At 42.5% G+C, this 19,061-nt stretch overlaps 1 pseudogene; it reads left to right on the forward strand.

The window, feature by feature from the left end:
- The first annotated feature begins 10,773 nt into the window (after nt 1–10,773).
- Nucleotides 10,774–18,633, forward strand: LOC102282744 (heat shock cognate 71 kDa protein pseudogene; annotated as a pseudogene).
- The last annotated feature ends 428 nt before the right edge of the window (nt 18,634–19,061 follow it).

The following is a 19,061-nucleotide window of genomic DNA, read 5'->3' on the forward strand; positions in this document are numbered from 1 at the left end:
AGGAAGTCCCCAATCATAGAATTTTAATGCCTGACAAAGCCTTAGATGTATGAGACTTGAGTGGGCTGATACTATGACCAAGACCACGAAGGCAGAGGAACTGTCCTGCACTCGTAGGCCTGACTCCCAGCTCTGTATACTTTCTTCAGCACAAGTTGCCTATCCATGGCTAAGAAGGTCATCCTTTTCAGGCTCTACTGAAATATTAACTTCCCAGTTTTTTGGACTCCACTGCTTTGAGTGGGCTTCCCATGTGGCACTAGTGGTTAAAAAAACAAAAAACAAAAACCCTCCTGCAATGTAGGAGACACAAGTGAAATTGGAAGTCACTCAGTCGTGTCCAGCTCTTTGCAACCCCTTGGACTCTACAGTCCACGGAATTCTCCAGGCCAGAATACTGGAGTGAGTAGCCATTCCCTTCTTCAGGGGATCTTCCCACCCCAGGGATTGAACCCAGGTCTCCCACATCGCGGGTGGATTCTTTACCAGCTGAGCCACAAGGGAAACCCAAGAGATGCAGATTCTGTCCCTGGGTCGGGAAGATCTCCTGGAGAAGAGTATGGCAACCCACTCCAGTACTTTTGCCTGGAGAATTCCAAGGACAGAAGAGCCTGGTGGACTACAGTCCATAGGGTTGTAAAAAGTAGGACACGACTGAAGCAACTTAGCACATACGCAGCTTGAGAAGTAGTGACAGATTTTATTTTATTTTTTTGAGCTCCAAAATCACTGTAGCCATGAAAGGAAGAGACACTTGCTTCTTGGAAGGAAAGCTATGACAAACTTAGACAGTGTGTTAAAAAACAAATACATCACTTTGCTGACAAAGGCCCATATAGTCAAAGCTATGGATTTTCCAGTAGTCATGTATGGATGTGAGAGTTGGACCATAAAGAAGGCTGAGCACCAAAGAATTGATGCTTTCAAACTATAGTGCTGGAGAAGACTCTTAAGAGTCTCTTGGACTGCAGAGAGATCAAACCAGTCAATCCTAAAGGAAATTAACCCTGAATATTCATTGGAAGGACTGATGCTAAAGCTGAAGCTCCAGTCCTTTGGCCAGCTGATTGAAAGAGCCGAATCACTGGAAAATATCTTGATGCTGGGAAAGATTGAAGGCCAAAGGAGAAGAGGGTGGCAGAGGATGAGATAGTTAGATAGCATCACTGACTCAGTGGCGAGAATTTGAGCAAACTCCAGGAGATAGTGAAGGACAGGGAAGCCTGGTATGCTGCAGTTCATGGGGTTGAAAAGAGTTGGAGATGACTTGGCAACTGAACAACAGTCTTGAGAAGCTGTTGTGGTATTGAATAGACATAACTTTCCTTAAAAAAAAAAATAGGGATAGTCCTTTTTTTGATCAAGTCTAATTTTAGTCATTGTCACAAACAAATAAAAAATGACCATTATCGCCACAAACATTTCTTGAGGTAAGATAGAGCACATCGCCTACTTGCTTTTCTAATTTTATTTCAAACTTGGTTCATTTTGTGATTTCCAATAGACTCATTCATATGAAAATAGAAAACTTGAAATTTAAGTTTTTTAAGATGGAAACTGGGCAACATTTGGCAACAACAACAGTATTGAACTCAGTGCCCTTAGGTCTTGATTTTGCACAGAAGATGAGGAATGGGTGGAGAATGTGGGAGCTTGCAAAAGAATTCATAGCTAGCTTCACCGCCAAAGAAGAAGGTGTCTCCACGAAGCTAGTGGTTCTCTAGTGACTTAAGATCAGGTTTCCAGGTCCTAATCTAGTCGTGTTCATACAGCTGTAGGTTGAAGTAAGTACCATGGCTTTGTCTCTGTGTATATTTACGCATGGATCTTCCCAACCCAGAGACTGAACCCTGGATCGGAAAGATCCCCTGGAGGAGGGCATGGCAGCCCACTCCAGTATTCTTGCCTGGAGAATCCCAAGGACAGAGGAGCCTGGTGGGCTACAGTCCATGGGGTCGCAAAGAGTCAGACACAACTGAGCGACTAAGCACAGCACAGCACATATTTACCCACAGATTATTTTGGAAGGAGTGCTATTAAATTGCTCCTGGAATATGGTTGGCTTTAAGGAAATCTTGGTGCCTTTACTGAAGAGTTTTCCTCTCAGTGTTAGTATTTTTTCCTGAACTTGCCATTGAATAGGGTTCACCATGGTAAGACTAGATATTTACAATGGCTTTGGATCAGAAGTAGGTCCCAAATGGTGACTTGTCCATTCAGTTTCTTTAATGTGAGGCATAGTAATAGCATCCTGGAGCTGGAATCTCACATTTAGAAAACCCATCATTAATAGTCTTGCTGTGCCTTGAATATGCATTGATGATCTGTGTCTCACTGATAGAAAAACCAACAAAAATGGAATTGTGTATTTTTTATTTTGTAATGGGATTAGGTAATGGCCCAATTATGTTCAGCCTCACCGAGTAAAGGGTCTCTCTCTCTAATTAGTGGGTGGACATTGCAGGATAGCTCTGACCTTTTGTTCCTCCTTATGCTAATGGAAAGGACCTTATACTGTGTGAGGGGGGTCATAATGAGATTGTTGCTGAAATCCACTAAATAGGGTAATAAATATAGTCTGACTACTGTTGATTTTTCTGTGACATAACCAGAAGGCAATTCTGTTGACTTCAGCAAGTGCTCAGACTGTGGTAGACTCACCAATGGTAATTATTTTTTCCCTTTAAGAAGTTGGGATTTCTCCCTGAGTTTCCTTGTAAAATGGGGATCAATGGAAAGATGGGAACTGCTTCGACAAGCTTCTGCTAATTCTGCCTCCAAGAAAGACAGGTAGATAATCAAAAGGGGCATGTATGTCCTCGGCTTCACTTCAAAAAAATGCACACAGTCTTTCACAGTTAGGAATTATAGCAATAAGTAATAAGCAAGGAGGGCTCCTGAGTCAGAAAAAGGACCTAACCAATTGAAATCAGACAGGTATTAACAAGAAGACTTCCTCTGCTGATTCTTCCTCAAGCATGAGTAGAGTCCAATAGAACAGTGAAAATGATCAGAAAAAAAGATGCAGGCAAGATTATTAATACTACTTGCATTCTACTCCCTAACATCCCTTGAATCTACCAGTTTTAGTCCATCTGACTGCTACCACCTTAGTCAAAACCTCCATTGCCCTCAAGTGGACTCCTTACCGTGGCCTCCCAGTTGGTCTCTCTGCATGGATCCAGCAGATAGTAATTTCTTCAAAATGCAAGTCAGGTCACAGTGATCTCCTACACTTCCTTGTGTGACCTGCAAGACCCTGCCACGACCTAGGGCCCAGTGCTTCTCAGCCTCAGAAGTTTGTCTCTTAAGGGGCCTTTTGGTGGTATCTGGAGATGGCTGTGGTCATCCCACTGGGGCAGACCGTTGGCATCTAGTGCTTGTGCTGCTAACCATCTGTTCATGCAAATTCATATGCCTAACACGCAGTGAGGCCAAGCAAGCTGAAACATTGGAGTTTGGAGCAGAAAAAGGTTTATTGCAGGGCTTTGCAAGGAGATAAGGTGGCTCGCACCCTAAAAAGCCATCAGGGTATGTGTGTGTGCTCAGTCAGGTCCCACTCTTTGCAACCCCATGGACTGTAACCTGCCAGGCTCCTCTGTCCATGGGATTCTCTAGGCAAGAATACTGGAGTGGGTTGACATTTCATACTCCATGGGATCTTCCAGATCCAGAGACCGAACCCACGTCTCTTACATCTCCTGCATTAGCAGGTGGATTCTTTAGCCCTGTGCCACCTGGGATGCTCCATCCTACCCCCCAGGCAAAAACATCCTTGAGTTCCACACATACTCCCCTTCCCCCACCAAGAGTTTCAACAAAGCACTTTTAAAAGCCAGATAAGACAGGAATGTCACCGGGTCACAGATCAGATCCTACACAATTGTCTGACTGGCTGATGGTGAGAAAGTAGTGTGGAGTCACAGGACTATCAGTCCTTAGGCTCCAGGAGGCCTGGGGCCATGTGCTCAGGTCATCAAGTAGTTAACATCTTTAGTTTGGTTCCAGGGTTTTCACATTTGCAAAACAACTCAGGAAATGAATATCAAATACTGTTATCTAGGTACCACAGAGAGGAGCAAAAGCAGAGGATCAGAGGGGAGAGGTGTCCTGGGGAGACCCAGAGGGTCCTGCTCAATTACACATCCACAGGGCACAGGACCCTGAATATTTATTGGAAGGACTGATGCTGAAACTGAAGCTCTGATATTTTGGCCATCTCATGCAAACAGCCTACCCACTGGAAAAGACCCTGATGCTGGCAAAGAATAACGGCAGGAGAAGGGGGCAACGATGGATAATGATGGTTGGATGGCATTATCTACTCAATGGACGTGAGTTTGAATGAACCCTGAGAGACAGTGAAGGAGAGAGAAACCTGGTATGCCACAGTCCATGGGGTCGCAAAGAGTCAGACATGACTTGGTGACTGAACAGAAAGCAAAGGCGCAGGATGGAACTCCACATCAGAGAGTTTTCTGGCCTCAAATGTCAAGCACAGAAATTGCCAACCCAGCCTAGCCCTGCCCACCTCTTACCCTCATCTTGAACTACTCTCCTCCTGACTTACTCTTCAAGCATGCTGGATTTGTTCCACAAATTTTCCATCTTTCCCATTTTCAGTCCTGTGTGTCTGTTATTTTCTCTGAAGGCTATACTCTCTCCCCTAAAATTCCCCTCACACATCATCTGAATGTCTCTTTAGGAGTTCTTTTCACAGGGAAACCTTGACCAATGTCCACCCAATCTCTTATATGCTAACTGACGTGGTTAGGGTCATTTTATGGAGAATGCAATGGCACCCCACTCCAGTACTCTTGCCTGGAAAATCCTGTTGACGGAGGAGCCTGGTAGGCTGCAGTCCATGGGGTCACTAAGAGTCGGGCACGACTGAGCGACTTCACTTACACTTTTCACTTTCATGCATTGGAGAAGGAAATGGCAACCGACTCCAGTGTTCTTGCCTGGAGAATCCCAGGGACAGGGGAGCCTGGTGAGCTGCCGTCTATGTGGTTGCACAGAGTCGGACACGACTGAAGTGACTTAGCAGCAGTAGCAGGGTCATTTTCAAATCTAACTAGGGCTGACTGTAAACTCTTTACATAATGGGAGAACTAAGATCCCATATGCTAAGTGGTGCGGCCAAAAAAAAAAAGAAAGTGGAAGCTAAAATCTACAGTATTGGTAGCTGGCCAATGGAGAGGGCTGTGGTGGATGCAGGTTGTAGGGGGCTTGAAGCAGACATGGCTGAGTGCTGATCCTCCCCCCTCCCCGCTTAAGTTTTTTATTTGAAATGATTATTAACTGACAGACATTTTTCTCAAATAAATTCCAAGCCCCCGCTATGCTCCAGTGACTATGCCAGGTAAGGAAGGGTGAGGGGAATACTAAGATGAACATAACACGCTCTCACCTGGTGTATTTTTCAAAGTGCTGTCTCATTTGTGCAGAGCAGAAGAGGAAGTGAGTAATTTGATCTCTATTGGTGTTCATAATCATACAATCATTTTTTTCATAAATGCCAAGCATTATGCAAGGTGCAGGGGATACCAAAGTAAATAGCAAATACTTTTTACTCTTAAAGAACTTCCTATTCAGAGGAAATAATAGCTAACTTTACTGGGCTTCATAATTCCTTCACACAGATTGTATCTCATCCATTCCCTCCTACTTTCTCCATGAATTAGGTGTTATTATGGTGTTATTATTACACTGAATTAACAGAGGAGGAAGCTGAGCTTTGGAGAAGACAGTTCAGTTCAGTTGAGTTCAGTCACTCAGTCATGTCCAACGCTTTGTGACCCCATGGACTGCAGCATACCAGGCTTCCCTGTCCATCACCAACTCCCAGAGCTTGCTCAAACTCATGTCCATCCAGTCGGTGATGCCCTCCAACCATCTCATCCTCTGTTATCCCCTTCTCCTCCTGCCTTCAATCTTTCCCAGCATCAGGGTCTTTTCCAATGAAGATAGCTAAATAGAGTGAAATCTTTTGAGTGAAGGGCCCATACCTGACTTTTTTATTGTCATAACTCCAGTGGTCAGCTGAGAGTGGGTGGTCATTGTATATTTGTTGAATGAATGAATAAACTTCTTTGCCAAAGGTCACAGCTTACAAAGTGATGTGCTAGGATTTCCAGCCTTCCAAGTTCACACTCATTCTTTCATATCACAGCCTTCAGTGGTTTCATGCTTGCCTTCACTTAATGTCTGTTTGTCTACCAGGTGGCTAATCTATGAGGTATAAGAAGGAGGTTTATAAGAGGAAAGGAGAGGCACTTCCTTGGTGGTCCAGCCTATAAGAATCTGCCCTCCAATGCAGGGGATGTAGGTTTGATCCCCGGTCAGAGAACTAAGGTCCCACACGCCCTGGGGCAACTAAACCCCTAAGCCACAACTAGAGAAGCCTGAACGCCACAAGGAAAACCCAACACAGACTATAAAGAAAAAGTAGAGGGAAAGAGCCACGTAGGCGAAGCAAAAGGAATGCTCATGATTCTGTTTCTCTCTCTCCCTTCAGCTAGTTAGAAGCCCTGTAATAACAGGCTGTTCTTTAATGAATCGCTGTGCACCCCCTGTTAATGGCAAAGAGTATTCAATTTTACACAAAAGTTATCTAACAGAGGAAAACTTACACAGCAGAAGGAGACCTTTAAATCTATGTTTCATTTTCACAACCATAGACCTAAATTTAAGTAAATGAGACCTCCCTTGTTAGTTGTGAAGGGTTTGATGATTTTATAAGTTCCACGAAATGCTTTGGCTGTTAACTATAGTTGACTTTCAGAAGCAGAGTCAGGAAAGTTAGCAAAGTGGAAATTATACAACAAAGTATTTTGTTCCCCTTAAATGGTTGAAAAGAGTTCTTTAAGAAGCAAAAACACTAATTCAAACATATACACATATCCCAATGTTCATAGCAGTAAGATTTACACTTGCCAAGATATGGGAGCAACCTAAGTGTTCATCATGAGATGAATGGATAAAGAAGAAGCACACACATCTTCAATGGAATACTATTCGGCCATGAAAAAGAACAACATTTTGCCATTTTTAGCAACATGGTTGGACTTGGAGGGCGTTATACTAAGTGAAGTAAGTCAGAGAGAGAAAGACAACTACTGTATGATATAACTTATGTGTGAACCCTTAAAAATACAACAAACTAGTGAATAAAACAAAAAAAGAAGCAGATTCACAGATATAGGGAACAAACTAGAGGTGACCAGTGTCGGGGTAGAGGGGAAGGCATAAATTATTGGGTGTACGATAGGATCAAGGATGTATTATACAACGTGGGGAATATAGCCAATATTTTGTAATAACTGTAAATGAAAGTAACTTTTAAAATCATGTAAAAAATAAACAACAATTTTAAAGAATTCTTTGGGTAAAAAGATATTATAAGACTTATGTATACAGTATATGACGTGAGTTTGAGTGAACTCCGGGAGTTGGTGATGGACAGGGAGGCCTGGGTGCTGCGATTCGTGGGGTCACAGAGAGTCGGACACGACTGAGCGACTGAACTGAACTGAACTGATACAGTATATGAGTAATTATACTGGTGCCAAGTAGATATAAACATGTATATATGCTGTGTCATTAGTGACTTAGTTTGAATAATTATATACTGGGGATAACAATTAGTCCCACTATTCATGTCATGTCAATCCAACCCTGGACTAATCATGAGCATTAGAAACCTAATATGAAGTGGTCTGCCACTCATAATTCCAAACCCTGTTCTTCTGGAGTCATTAATTGTAATTTGTGGATGTTACAGATAGTGGCAATTGCACATGTTGCCAAAACTGACATGCTTATGATTATCTAAGCTTAAACTGAGTGCTACTGCCAGGGAGTCTTGTCTGAAAAGCTCTTAGGCATCAGCCCTGCAGGAGACAATGACGCAGTGTCTGGGGTTAGGCTAACAGAAACTGCCAGATTCATTTTCCCTTCAACTCCATCAAAAGTGTCTAAGCTCCAAACCTAAGCTCTAAATGTAATCAAACAGTTACATTTGCCTTTTCCTACCAACCATAAAGAGTATGATATTTGGTAAACTTTTAGAAGATGAGTGGGAAGTGGGCCTAAGCCAGCCAAGGACTGTTTTTAGAGAAAGAAATGGGAGAAGCAGGAGAAGAGCTAAGAACTTCTTTTTAATTTGGGGATAGAAAGAAAAATTAATAGAAGTTCAAAATCAATTCTAAGACACTAGAACAAAATCAAATCTCAGTGGCCTCACTGACTGAAAGGCAGGTCCGGTTTGAGAAAGGACCTCGAGACTTCTGAGTGGTGATTCTTGCATTTAGTGTCATCAGTGCCAGACCTCCTGAGAGGTCTGTTCAGGAAGGTACAAAAGATACCAGAACAAATTCTGGCCCAGTGGACTGCTGGGAAGAACTGGGAGAAAAGAAAGAGGTCAAGTCCCTACCTGTAATAGTTTGATGCTTTCGAACTGTTGTGCTGGAGAAGACTCCTGAGAGTCCGTTGGACAGCAAGGAGATCCAACCAGTTCATCCTAAAGGAAATCAGTCCTGAATATTCATTGAAAGGACTGATGCTGAAGCTGAAGCTCCCGTCTCTCAGCCACCTGATGTGAAGAACTGACTCATTGGAAAAGACCCTGATGCTGGGAAAGATTGAGGGCAGGAGGAGAAGGGGGAGACAGAAGATGTGATGGTTGGATGGCATCACAGACTCAATGGATATGAGTTTGAGCAAACTCTGGGAGACAGTGAAGGACAGGCAAGCCTGGTGTGCTGCAGTCCATGGAGTTGTAAAGAGTCAGACATGACTGAGCTACTGAACAACAACAATTCATTTCCTAGGGCTGACACAAAGTACCACATACTAGATGGCTTAAAATAACAGACATGTATTCTCTCCTCATACTGGAGACTAGACGTTTGAAATCGAGGAGTCAGCAGGGTTGGTTTCTTCATATGCTCTGAGGGAGGCAGCTGTTCTACGTCCCTCTCCTAACTTCTGGTGGGTGGTTGTCATCCTTGGAGTTCCCTGGCTTGAACACATGTCACCAAATTCCCTGCCTCCATCATCACGTGACATTCTCTCTGTCTCTCTGAATCTCTCTCTCTTGATAAGAACTCTAGTTATTGGATTCAGGGCACACTCGAATCCAGTGCAACCTCACCATTTTATTATTATTATCTTTCATTTTATTAAAGCTTCTTATTTTGTATTGGAGTGTAACCGATTGACAGTGCTATGATGGTTCCAGGTGCACAGCAAAGGGACTCAGCCATACTCACACATGTATCCATTCCCCCCATTCCGCTCCCATCCAGGCTGCCACATGACGTCGGGCAGAGTTCCCCGCACTGTACAGTAGGACCTTGATGAGTCCTTCTTCTTAACTTGACTTCATCTGCCTAGACCCTATCTCTGAATAAGCTCACGCCACTGAGACCAAAGATGAGGACTTGAACGGACCTTTCTGGGAGAGACACTTCAACTCACGACAACCTCTTTCCTTCTCTTAGGCTAGCATGCCTTCCACCATTCTTCACCTAGCCGCCATTCATTCCTGATGTTTCACCACCCTAGCTGTCCCATGACCTGAGTATCCCCTTGAGCTGAGTATCCCCTTGAGTATCCCCTTGAGCTGAGTATCCCCTTGAGCTGAGTATCTCCTTGAGTATCCCTTTGTCTCTCCCATTATGGACACTGTTCGGATTAGTGCTGGCCTGTAGCAGGTTGTATTTGTGATTTGGACTGCTGACTCTTCTTTGCTCAACAGGTGGAAGTGGGTGGGGTGAGGGAGTGGGGAGAGCAGGGTCACACTTCTCTCATCATTCCCAGCCCCACACCCCCCTGCTCCCAGGTAGCATCAGTTGCATCTGGCATCTGGGTGGTGTCTGTCATCAGCAGTGAGGCCTCAGCTTGCCTCTGAGCAATGACTATGCCATTTATGAACAGTGTGCAGTCATGCCACATCCTCCTTTTCACATCGTTCTTCACTCTCTGTTATTCTCAAATTCAGACAAAATAGAGGACCATAATAGGGACTCACGACTAAGTCCCAATACCTGGGCTTGAAATCTTTGCAATTTCCTGTATAAAACAGTTTTTCTCTGTCACTAATCTCTTTCAGGACCGTGTGATTCTGAAGGGAGGAAGAGAGGTTTTGCTGTTGATTGCTATATAGCTTGAAACCATCCTTATTCTTTATAGTACAGAAGTGATAATCTCTCATATTTTAACACACAATGCCAGGAGGGGAGGGGATCCAAGGGGACCATATATTGGGATTCTACTGTTTTCAGATTTCCAATATAATTGAAGAGGATTCTCCCATAATAGAAGCTGTAGACCTGAGTTACTATACCAGTCCCACAAATTCAATCCTCTTTTGAATTAATTTAATTAAGCCATGATTTACAGTTCTCTTTGTAATCTTGAGGCAGGAGGTAGATACTCCCCTCCCCGCCGCGGCCCCTCCCCCCCCCAAGAGTAAAGCAATTGGAGTTTCATTCCCTATGGACTGAAATTCCAAGACAGAATAGCAGGACAATTGAGAGAGGAGGCTGGACCCTGCTGAGACCACATATTTCTCAATCTCAAGTCAGGAGACCTCCCCACCCACACATGCGCAGAAAGGCTCTGTGGAGGTCGAAAGGGAAGGGATGTTAAGAGATGCTTGGCCCATATGCCCCTTCTGTAGAACCCATCTTGGCTAAGAGATGCACGTGCACGCATGGGAGGATCCTGAGATATACTAAACATGGACTCAGAACCAAGCAAATCAAAATGATCGGCAAAGGAAACCCAGAAGAAATGCCCCATGTAGGTGTCGTGAGAGCACAACTCAGCAACTCTCTCTCTCTGAGTCTGTCCATGTGTCCACATCTCCTGTACTTTTTTTCCTCCTAATAAATACTATACTTGTTTCTCTACTTTCCATCTTTGAGGAAATTCATTTCTGCAGAGCTGAAGGGCCGGGGCCTTGACCTTTGATCTAGTGTCTGGAATTCGGTGCTCTCACCGCTATGACCCAGCCTCAATCTTTGACCTGGAGCCCAAGCCTTGCTCTGAGCCACTGAAGGCTGAAGCCACCTGAGGTCAATCTGAACTTAATGTTTTTATTTTAGAATAATAAAGTACAGAATTTGAAGGAAAAATTCTTTTCTGCTGAGATGGGAACAATAAGAACTAAAAGAGAAGAAAATTATGCCCCTCCTAAAGCCATCTCATCCTCTGTTGTCCCCTTCTCCTCCTGCCCCCAATCCCTCCCAGCATCAGGGTGATGCTGGATGGCATCACTGACTTGATGGACGTGAGTCTGAGTGAACTCCGGGAGTTGGTGATGGACAGTGAGGCCTGGCGTGCTGCGATTCATGGGGTCGCAAAGCGTCGGACACGACTGAGCGACTGAACTCAACTGAAATCACATCTAAATAGCAAGAAGCAGATAAAAAGCTTTCTGCTTTGCTAGTATCCTCTTATTGTTACTATAGATAAAATATTTTAAAAGATAGAGTTATTGATACAAAAATTTTTAAACACAAAATAAATTTCCAGTCATCGGAAAGGCTTTTCTTCCACTCTCTTTTCTAAAACAGAAATCCCTGGAGTAAAAAGAAAAACGACGACAACAGGAAAGTCACATGAAAATGGACATGGAAACCACCAGACTCCCTGAAAATACTCCCGTCTTGCCTGCTTCCTTATTTGCACTTTGCTACATTTACTGCAGGACAATCTTGTTATTGTTTCAATGTACAGACATGCAGATTTATTTATCTGGCCAAGTGCAAATACTAATGCCACTGAGAAGACAGCAGTGGTTGCTTCCAAATTCAGGACTTAACAATTTCCTGTCCCTGAAGACTTTTCCAGAGCACCATTAAATGCACAGCCATGTCTGAAATCTGAAAAAGAGTTCTGTGTCCCCCCTGGTCAGCTCTGCTTTGGAAAGAGGTCTTTCCCCCATCTCTTGGGAGGGGGAGTGGGTGCATTCTTGGCCTCACTCTAGCGTTCTTTATTTGCATGTGCTAGCTTTTTTATTGCAAATAGGGCTTTAAATCTTACTTTAGAAATGGATATTGCACTGAATGTGGGTGCCTGCGAGGGAGAAGCTATCAATAATGTTAGTTATGAAAACCTGATCATAAGTGTTTTTAGTCCATTAGCCATTTCGCTTTATTTATGTCCCCTTTCAGGCAGGATTTGAAGCCAATATTCAAAAGATGAAGTTTGGATGAAGAGCAACACAAGAGGATATAAAACACTGTCACGTATTTTCATGCTAGAAAATATTTCTTCCTTATATGATTTTTTTTTAAACAGCTCCTAAAAATCAGTAACCTCTGGGCAAATGAGGAATGCACAAAAGAGGAGCTGGGTCAAGCATAGATATTATTTAACATTTATCTATCTATCTATTCCTTTTCTACCGTTGCATCTAATTACTTTAACCAAAGGTAAATTACAAAATTTTTAAAATTACTTATCACACCCCTCATAAACATACCCACAGGCAATTTGGACACGTTTTTTTCCTCCATTTCAGCTCCTGACAGAAATTCAGCTCATGATTTATTAATAAAGTCCCGTTTGCTCTCATTTGCTGCTTTATCTTCCAAAGAGCCTGCAGTCTGAACAGTTAAACGTACAAGGAGAGAACACTTCTGGGCCTTTTCCTGGTGGACAGTGGCTGTCCAATATTGAGATTGTGTGGTTACCAATTTAATGCATCCCCGAAGCGACTGCCTGATCCTGATGCACAGAGAAGCACGTGGAAATGTCAGCCCAGGGACTTTGCTCCAAGCTTCACCCCAGCGTAGAGAGCAGAGCCATATTGAGCATGTCCAGTGATTCGCTCCCATTTCACAAAAATAATGCTCAAGGAGAGTAGGAGAAGAAACCAGACTGGTGAAGAAAAGGACATCTTGAAGGATCTAACTTTCTACTGTATTAAAACCCATCATAATATAAATGCAAAGATGAATGCGTTTTTTTTTCCAGGTTAATAGACATTTGGGGGTCTTTTAAGAAAATATCAAATGTTTCAGTTGAATGTCTCACACCAGTGAGCAATGTTGTTTCTCAGTGTTGGGCTCTGTGCTTCATCTGAGCTCTGCACCCTTAATGGTAAGGCCCTGACTTTCATGTTAATTTCCATGAATGACAAGGCAGAGATGAGGTTTTAAGTCCTCCTGCACACCCAAATGAAGGCGAACCCTAGCAACTTGAGTCACCTAGTCCTTTTCTGTGGACTTATTTCTAATTGAATGTTAAGATCAAAGTTTAAGTTTATAAGAAAGAAAAACAAGTGCCTATAAATAGTTATTATCTGACATCCTTATGAAAATTCATGACCTGCCGTTTTATCAGAGACCTTCGAAGAATTCTAATTGTGAAGTCTGCAGAGCTATTAAATGGCTAGTACACTTCAGTCTCTTGATAAGAAGTGAGTTAAATAATTGTCCTGTTTAACTTGTGCTTGTTAACCTTTAAGGTCAACTAGTTTGAACATACGTTTAATGAAATCCTGGAGCCAGAATTTATGATACTGCTGCTGAATGTTAAATTGGACAATTTACATAAGCAGGACATTAACCTTCTGAGCACTAAATAGCATTTTAGCACTTAGCCGCTGGGGACAATAAGGAACATGTTCTATATATTTGTGATTAGCTTGCCTGGAAACTCTCATGATGACCAATTGGCCTACCAAGTTTAGCAGCATAATTAAATGAATGGACTCGGCCTAAGTAAATTATCAGTGCTGTGTACAGTATATCATTATAGTCTGAAGGAAAAAAAGATATGAATAATTTAATAATACATTACTAATTTATCAATGCTAAGTGACTTCGAGGAGGCTCTTTGTAGTTCATTGTTTTCAATTTGATATTTGATTGACTGCTCATATGATTAAAATTGAACCTATTTCATTTGTTACCAGGAATATATAGAAGCAGAAGATTTTATTTTTTTTTTTTTTTTTTTTTTTGAGCTGAGCGGTATGGTGTTTTCTGCCTTGATGAGATTACAAGATAGCTACTACTGGGCGCTGATTAGCAGGTAAGGTAGGCATTTGTCACAATCAGATGTGTGCAGTCCCTACTTCTTGGTTGCTTTCCTGAGGGGAAGGTGCTAACCCTTGCTTTGTTCATAAGCCCAGCTTGCAACACAGCAGCAATTATCATTATGGCTTGGAAGGGTCAAGCTTGAGGGAAAGCAATTTGCACTTCACCTAGAAATGTTCCTGCTGATTGTGGACAATCAATCCACTGGGCGGGCTGTCCAGGAGTTGCATTCTATAACCTCAGTCCAACACTTGGGTGTATTGATAGCCAAGCACATATTTGGGGAAATAGTAGCTTACCCTGAAGTGTGCTGTCTTCAAAGACAATACCAGGATCTTGTAGCTCTTCCCTGTGATATTCTATTTTGTATGAATTTGTATGTCTATCTTTTGATATCGACTTGGTAACATACTGGTCATGCTAGTCAGATCTTTGATTTTTCACATAACTATATGTCTTGGTGTGGAGAAGGCAATGGCAACCCACTCCAGTACTCTTGCCTGGAAAATCCCATGGACGGAGGAGCTTGGTAGGCTGCAGTCCATGGGGTCGCTAAGAGTCAGACATGGCTGAGCGATTTCACTTTCACTTTTCACTTTTCACTTTCATGCATTGGAGAAGGAAATGGCAACCCACTTCTGTGTTCTTGCCTGGAGAATCCCAGGGACGGGGGAACCTGGTGGGCTGCAGTCTATGGGGTCGCACAGAGTCGGACACGACTGAAGCGACTTAGCAGCAGCAGTAGCATATGTCTTGGTGACTGATCTCTTAGCACACACTAATATGTTTAATTTCTTTTAAGGTTGCATAGTACTTTCTTGTATGTATTTGTCATAATTTATTTATTCTTCTGGCTCCATCAAATTTTTTGTCTTTTCCTATTACACACGATTTTAAAATCTTTGTAATACATTTTTATGTTTGAATTCAAGTATATCCAGAAGATTAATTTCTTATTTGAAAAGAATCACTCTGATACAATTCCTGGTCATGCACTGGTTACTCAGATTGGCACCAAACTTCCTCATTATAGAAAGCAGGCTTTCCTATTAGCATGTATTCCATTTTGCTCTCAGCTGATTTAACTTAATTCTATCTTTCCAAAGTAAGCTGTCTTTGGGTTTGATAACCAGCATTAGGAATATAGCAGAACATTAGGAAGTTAACTGAGACAGAGGATCTGGCTGAGTTTGAGTCAAGTGGGCATAGTAAAAGGTTTAGACTCTGGAACACTACAGCCCCGGATTCAAGTGGTAGCTCAGCTGATTAGTAGCTGTATAGTGTGGACAAGTTACCTAGGCACTCAGTCTGTTTTTTACATCTTTTTTGTGTAGCTAGTAACAGTATTGGCATTCATGTAATTGTACGGGAATGAAAGTATGTAAATGCACAGTTTCTGGCTCACACTAAGCAGTCAAAAAACTTAACTATCATTAGCTATTAATATTATTTAAATTTTATAGAATGACTAGATCACTGAGTCAATCACAGACAAAATTTGATTGCTCACTTTTAAGTAATTTAAATTTAAAACCGTTTCCATCAAGCTATTGCTTGACTATTTTTACCTGGTCAGAATAACAGCCAGACAATGCTTTTGACCTAACACTGTTTAGAACTGTCTTATAACTAGATACGGTTCAAGCTTTAGCAACTACTATATATACCTATGGCACCCCACTCCAGCACTCTTGCCTGGAAAATCCCATGGACAGAGGAGCCTGGTGGGCTGCAGTCCATGGGGTCGTCGAAGAGTCGGACATGACTGAGCGACTTCACTTTCACTTTTCACTTTCATGCATTGGAGAAGGAAATGGCAACCCACTCCAGTGTTCTTGCCTGGAGAATCCCAGGGACAGGAAGCCTGGTGGGCTGCCGTCTATGGGGTCACACAGAGTCGGACACGACTGAAGCGACTGAGCAGCAGCAGCAGCATATATACCTTGTTAGGTGAGAAAAGTATTACTAGTCAGATAAGCATTTTCAACTGAGACCTTATAGTAAAATATTTTGTAGGTGTGAAATCATTTTCTTTCACTGTTGCTGTTAACTTTATATTAATCTATAATGCGAAAGGACTCATGTATTGGATTAACTGACACATACTACCATATAGAAGAGATTAACAAAAAGGATTTTACTGTATAGCACAGGAAACTATATTCAATATCTTGTAATAAACTATAATGGAAAAGAATAGAAAAAAGAATATATATAAAACCAAATCACTTTGCTATACACCGGAAACTGACACAGTATTATAAATCAACCACACTTCAATTCAAAAAATTAAAGAAATTCCAAGGAAAGCATTTTAACTATATGTCAGAGATTAAATGTGCATATCTTTGAACCCAGTGATTCTACCTTAGAAATTTATATAACAGATATTTGGAAAAATCTATAAATACTCATGTTTTTGTTCTATTGCTTCTACCAATAAAAAAGTAATAGAGTGAGGGAAAAAAAAGAACTCAGAATATTTGGCCTTCACTACTTTGGAAGCCTCCAGGCCTATGGTTTTTACATAGTTAAGAGAAAAGTAAAGGAACGAATCAAGTTAGTTGTCTCCCTCTGCTTAATCTGACTGTGGAAGGCCGGAATCCTTCCTCTTGAATTCTCTAGGAGGACCACTCAGATCAAAGCCCTTTGGGATATTCAGTTTCCACTTGGAATGTACCAGCCCACCTCAAAACCTGCACCTTTGCTTCTAGATGTTCCATGACATTTCAACTCAGTGGGGGCGGGGGTTGGGGGGAGTACTAGGATCTGGAGTCCCAGGGCTTGAGTTTGTGGCTTATTCAGTTGCTTTGCACTCTGGGGAGCGGCCGAAGTCAGCTTCTTCATCTGTCGGGTTTTATAAAAGTACTGACCCTACCTACCTCACAGAAGCAAATGAACTGATAAGAGTCTTTGTAAATAACAGAACTTGGGGAAGAGTTTAGCAATTATTGTTATTATGATTTTCTTAGAGACTGGAAACAATGTTGAGTCGGAGGTAGTATCTGAGGCCAGCAAAAGAAGTCATCCCTGGAATTAACTGGCCCTTTTGTTAGACTTCCGATTCTGTCCAGTAAACCCTTTGTCAGTATGTGCAGACCAACTGAGAGCTTTTCTATGGGCAGAATTTAAGTCTTACTCCAGGGTTCAGCTTGAAATTATAGATGTATATGTGTGTGTTGACAATACCACTGAATGATTTTCTCACCTTTGCTAACACTCAGGTCAATACTTTGAGCTGACAGCTGATACTATGAAAATTCAGTGTCTTTTTAAATTTCTTTTTAGATGATCTCCTTTTTCTTTTTCCATGATCTTCCTCCTGGGCTTCCCAGGTGGTGCTAGTGATAAAGAAGCTGCCTGCCAATGCTGGAGACATAAGAGATGTGGGTTCTATCCCTGGGTCAGGAAGATCCCCTGGAAGAGGGCACACAACCCACTCCAGTATTCTTGCCTGGAGAATCTCCCATGGACAGAGGAGCCTGGAGGGCTACAGCCCAACAGATCAAAAAGAGTCAGAAACGATTGAAGCGACTAAGCACGCACACATGGTCTTCCTCCTAGCCTGTCTTTCAAGTCAGTCATTCAGTTCAGTTACTCAGTCATAGCCAGATCTTCGCCATTCCACGGACTGCAGCACACCAGTCTTCTCTGTCCATCACCATCTCCCAGGAACTTACTCAAAATCATGTCCATTGAGTCAGTGATGCCATCCAACCATCTCATCCTCTGTCATCCCCCTTCTCCTCCAACTTTCAATCTTTCCGAGCATCGGGGTCTTTTCCAGTGATTTGGCTCTTCGCGTCAGATGGCCAAAGTATTGGAGCTTCTTCAACATCAGTCCTTTAGTGAATATTCAGGGTTGATTTCCTTTAGGATTGACTGGTTTGATCTCCCTGCAGTCCAAGGGACTCTTAAGAGTCTTCTCCAACACCACAGTTCAAAAGCATCAATTCTTCAGCACTCAGATTTCTTTATAGTCCAACTCTCACATCCATACATGCCTACTAGAAAAACCATAGCTTTGACTAGATGGACCTTTGTCAGCAAAACAATGTCTCTGCTTTTTAATATGCTGTCTAGGTTGGTCATTAGTGATGTCATTAGTGATTAGACTATCACTAATGACAAAGGCCGCTTGAGCAAGGAAGACATTGAATGCATGGTTCAAGAAGCAGAGAAGTACAAAGCTGAAGATGAGCAGCAGCGGGATAAGGTGTCTTCAAAGAATTCACTTGAATCCTATGCCTTCAACATGAAAGCTACTGTTGAGGATGAGAAACTTCAGGGCAAGATTAATGATGAAGACCAACAGAAGATTATTGACAAGCGTAATGAAATTATCAACTGGCTGGAGAAGAACCAGACTGCAGAGAAGGAAGAATTTGAACATCAGCAGAAGGAGCTGGAAAATTCTGCAACCCCATCATTACCAAGCTGTACCAGAGCGCAGGAGGCATGCCTGGGGGACTGCCAGGAGGAAGGCCTGGGGGCTTCCCTGGTGGTGGAGCTCCTCCATCAGGTGGTGTCTCCTCTGGGTCCACCATTGAAGAGGTTGATTAAGCCAGCCTGGTATAGATTTTGGGGCTTCCCTTGTAGCTCACTTGGTAAAGAATCTGCCTGCAGTGCAGGAAACCTGGATTCGATCCCTGGGTTGGGAAGATCCCCTGGAGAAGGAAATGGCAACCCACTCCAGTATATTTGCCTGGAAAATCTCATGGACAGAGGAGCCTGGTGGGCTGCAGTCCACGGGGTCGCAAAAAGTCAGACACAACTGAGTGACTAACACAACAAGGTTGGTCATAGCTTTTCTTCCAAAAAGCTCTTCTTTTCATTTCATGGTGGCAGTCACCTCTGCAGTGATTTTGGAGTCCAAGAAAATAAAGTCTGTCATTGTTTCCATTGTTTCCCCATCTATTTGTCATGAAGTGATGGGACCAGATGCCATGATCTTAGTTTCTTGAATGTTGAGTTTTAAGCCAGCTTTTTCACTCTCCTCTTTTA

Source organism: Bos mutus, chromosome 16 (assembly GCF_027580195.1).
Source record: "Bos mutus isolate GX-2022 chromosome 16, NWIPB_WYAK_1.1, whole genome shotgun sequence".
Classification (NCBI taxonomy): Eukaryota; Metazoa; Chordata; class Mammalia; order Artiodactyla; family Bovidae; genus Bos; species Bos mutus.